At 38.9% G+C, this 4,405-nt stretch overlaps 1 long non-coding RNA gene across 3 annotated transcripts; it reads left to right on the top strand.

The window, feature by feature from the left end:
• The first annotated feature begins 387 nt into the window (after positions 1–387).
• LOC131301670 (uncharacterized) lies at positions 388–4,092 on the top strand. 3 transcript variants are annotated; one of them, XR_009191379.1, is made up of 5 exons: positions 388–547; positions 633–796; positions 1,593–1,937; positions 2,449–2,752; positions 3,123–4,092. It is a non-coding gene; the product is annotated as an uncharacterized LOC131301670 (long non-coding RNA). The 3 variants fall into 3 exon arrangements; XR_009191378.1 differs by lacking the exon at positions 388–547 and having other exon boundaries at positions 555–796; positions 2,594–2,752; XR_009191377.1 differs by lacking the exon at positions 388–547 and having other exon boundaries at positions 555–796; positions 2,548–2,752.
• The last annotated feature ends 313 nt before the right edge of the window (positions 4,093–4,405 follow it).

Here is a 4,405-nt window from a genome sequence, read left to right as displayed (position 1 = left end):
GGAGTCTTCTCCATTAATGGCGAGAAAGGAGAAGAGAGGGGAGTGATTTCTCACTGTGCAACCCAAACAACCAGAAGAAATCAAACCCTCTCCGGCGACCAAGATCTGTAACTCCGGCGATGAAGCTTTCTCCGGCGACGATCTCGCAACACCGGCGACGAGCTAGCAAAACCGGCGTGGCCCGCACGCACGCCTTCCTTTCCTTTCTCACGGAATTGCGCCACATCCGGCGCAATTCAGAAATGGGGTCCTGTGAGGAAACGGTTTCTCTCCTTCCTCACCCCTTTCTCGCTTGATGGCTCTCCTAAACGTGGGTGAGAGTCGGATTTCTCACCCTCTCCTTTCTTCTCTCTCGAATCCCCTCCATCCAAACGACCTGTAAGTCTCAAGCCGTGTTCCTTGAGGCGACCTTCGTTCTCCTTCTCTCATGGCTCGCCTTCTGCTTCTCGTCCGATTTGGAAAGCTACGAGATGGACGCACCGTATGGCTTCAGATCTGGCCGTGGATTTGCCAATCGGACACGTGCTTTGCCACCCTCCATTGGCTTGTATTCTTTCTCTCCCTCTCCCCCCCTCTCTCTCTCTCTCTCTCTCTCTCTCTCTCTCTAACTTCACTTCTTAATACATGGACAGATGGACCGATTTCGGTTTGATATTCCGAGAATCCTGGATGTTCGGACGCCGAAGTAAGGTTTTCTACAAGAGAGATGTGGTGTGGAGGGTACATTAGTCAGAGTTTCCTGTTGATGACGGATGCGTTGGCGAGCAGTCTCCGTAAACGATGGTTAGGGTTTCAGGTATATTTACATTAAAGATTTGTACTCATTAAAGGGTCTATCTATTTCTTTCCGTATGATTAATGATAAGAATTGATTTGGTATCTTCTTAAGTTCTATTTTTTTAATAGGAAAAGTGAACGGCTATGTATATGAATACATATACAAAAGAAATAAGATTAGCAAGATGCTAACCTGAACATATGGGGGTTTTTCATTTGGTTGTAGTTTGCCTATTTTGTGACTGTGAAAGGGAAACATGAGATCTATTTTTTTCTTTTTGCTATGCAAAGTCAGTCCTTTTATTTGTTGGTCCTTGTGGAAAATTAGGAACAAACGTGTCCTTGAGCGAAATGAATTGAATTGGGAGCATGAAATGGAAATGATCAAGTTCATGTCTATTTTGGATTACTTGTTGTATCTGTTGGTATCTTGTACATAATAAACTTTTAGCATTTTAGTTGTAGAAAATTAGAAATTCATATACCATTCCTAACATGGTATGAAGGCACCAATCTATCTGTCTAAATGCAGCCTCTATAGAGTATCAAATTCTATTCTCAATCAAGACAGCCAGCTCAACTGTCATCAGATGATCAGGACATGTAACTATTTTATTTTTTTAAAAAGAAACACATACTCTAGATGAGATGGAATCTGTTGCTACTATGTTAGTCTGTGTAAATGCCTTTTCCTGGTTGTTGCTTCTATTTTGCCATATGCTCTAACTGGAATTACAGAATACAGAGTTGTTGGGGTGTGTGTTTGGTATTTGTTTGCTCATAGGTTTCTATCATACTATTAATTGAATTTTCAGCTCCTGAGACATCTATGAAGAAGCATGGTCGAGGCTGTGCTAAGGGCATGAAGAAATGGGGTAGTGGAGCCAAACTTTAGGTCATGTTTGATAATGTCCGTGGTTTATGACCTGACTTCTCTTTTATTTTGTTGTACTTTGGTGCAGGTGTGTCTTGGACTTAACAAGATCACTACGCAAGTATGTTAGGCCGCTCGAGATTGAGCAAATGCTAAGCTTTGAGATTGCACAAAGGCTCAAGGAAGTGATTGAGCAGAGGCTCATGAAACAGATTGAGCGTATGCTTAATGGCTTAATAAGAGGTTAATGGCTCATCTTGAGTGCATGGGGGCTCAGACTGGACAGGTGCTATCTAAATGTTTGGATTTTCTTTTTGTTGTATATAGTTTTTAAGCATGTCATAGTGACATCAATGTTTGATAATCAACAAAACAGACAAACATACGAGAATTGTGTTACAGAATTGCCATCGTGTGCACATTTTAACCAATGCAAGTGAAGTAGTTTCAGGCATTAAAGACGTCTCTCATGCTTGCTATCTTTTGAAAAATGTATTTTTAAGGATTTTATTGCTCTTGCTGCTACTTTTACTTTTGATCATGTTACTGAAACAAAGGTTCCTCGGAAAACTGTGGTGGAAGCTCATAACATTTCCAAAGGAAATTGAAAGACTTTAATTGTATCTGCATATGTTTAATGTGCTCGAAAAGACTCGGCCCCCTCGCTCGAGGTCTTGGAAATGGTCAGAAATGATATGTAGCAGTTCATCTTTCATTTGCAATTCATTGTTGACTTGAGCACTTATACCTCTCTGTATTTCGTTCTTTGTTAACTTCTAGCTGTTCATTTGCAGCAGCTCTTAGTTTAAGCTTCTAATGGGGTATAGTGTACTAAAATTATCAGGTTTCTTCCTAAATTATGATCAAGTCATTACTCAAAATATCAAATATTGCAGGATAAGTTTGACTTGTTAGGTGATCCTATTGATGTTGAAAATGCAGTAGCAAGGCAATGTGGACGGAGGCTGAGCAATCACAACTTCATTGTGCACAAAAAAAATACAAGAAACTTAGAGAAACGAGGGGGGGAAGAGTATGCTAGAAACAACCCACCAGTGGACAAGCTTAATAACTAAGAAGTGGGCTGTTCCAATATGACAGGTATTCTCTTTCACCAGAGAAATGGTCATGGTTCTTCTTATAGCATCCTAATCTTGGATTTTGTTGGAAAAACCACATCCTAAACTTGAAACCCTTATAGTTTTCTCTGATAGTTTGTGGTCTTGTAGGAGCGATAAAAAATATACCACAAACAAGTCTAATTTTCTTCCCTTTTTTGATGCTGCTTTTGATGATGCCTTTTTGCGTTCTTTTCTACCCTTGTGCCTATTGTTGTTGATCCTTGGATCTCTTTGTAGTGCCTCTTAAGTTTAGGATTGTTTTGGCTATTGTTTTTTGTGGCCTTTTCTGCTTAATTTGTAACTTCTTTTTTTATTTTTATCAACATGGACATGTACTGCTCTTCTTCAAGAGCAAGTGGAAGGAAATGAAGTAGCAAACAATAAGATAGACGAGCTAGTAGAGGCAAAAGAGGAACATGGGAGGACTTTGGATAGTGTTTTGGCGTTTCTTAAACACCAAGGATTTATCGGTTAACGACTTGCTGGTTAGTACATCATGCTTTCTCTATTTACATTCATCATGAGAAAACTGGGCTGGAGTGGGCTATATATTTTTGTTGGTTTGGTTTTCTGCCTTTTTTTGTGCCCTTTTTAAGCATATGTTTTCTATTTATAAAGATTATGAAAGTTTTTATGTTCTCTGGTTTGATGTTAACTATCTCTACATCCTATAAGTCTGTCCAAAATAGATGGACAAACACAAATAATCAATCAAGAAACAAATAGTTTATATTGTATTCCTCTTGCTTTGGTATTGCTATGTTGTTTGCTGCTGTGGTTTTCCTTCAAGAAACCCAATGTTTGACACTGTCTAGCTTGGTTTATGTTGTAGCTGATAATAATGGAGTTTCTGGGCTATTATTGCTCTGGTTTTGGGCTCTTACTGCTCTGGTTTTGCTCTACTATTACTGTCGTGGTATATCTTCATCTATAGAGATTTGATGTAGTTATTGATGCTAATCATGAGACTTTTCCATCTGATGTTGACATGTGGTTTGGGGTCTGCTGATCCGTTGTGTCCCAAAACATGGGGGTTTCCACCTCTTTACGGCGGGGACACAACATATATGGGGACACAACTCCTTAGGTGTATAAAATCTTGTAGCTTAACATAACAATCCTTTTATTATTCTACATTCTGCTTTTAAATACAGTAGGACTATAAGTATGGGCCTTAATTTTTCAAACGCGCATGGATAAAGCTCCCACAAATATTTGCCAATAATAGCACAACTATGCTTAGAATCTGACTATACCATTGGATCAATTAAACATGGTTGTTAGACATACAGTTTACAGATAGAAAGGCGACCAAGTTATACAAGAGTATATCAGGCTTTTTGTTTCTTTAAAAGTTTGGTTCTGTGCATTAGTCATCCCATGCGGTGAACTTTTCCTTGCTTAAGGTTGTGGTATTGGTGTTGTATTTTGAGTTAGGTTCTCACTTGTCGTTTCATTTGTATATTGTAAAGTTTACGTAATGTTTTGTGTTCTATTAATATCATAACCAAAATACTTTATCCTACTTTTCATGTGTGCAGATTGAATATGCATAAGTTTGGTCACAGGCCGGAAGATGGTATATATATGCTCTACTATGAAGACTTTTTGTTTGGATATCTGCTTCTACGGA

Source organism: Rhododendron vialii, chromosome 9a, assembly GCF_030253575.1.
Source record: "Rhododendron vialii isolate Sample 1 chromosome 9a, ASM3025357v1".
In the NCBI taxonomy this organism is placed as follows: domain Eukaryota; kingdom Viridiplantae; phylum Streptophyta; class Magnoliopsida; order Ericales; family Ericaceae; genus Rhododendron; species Rhododendron vialii.
Note: the sequence above shows the minus strand (reverse complement) of the source record. Positions and strands in the feature narration are given on the sequence as shown.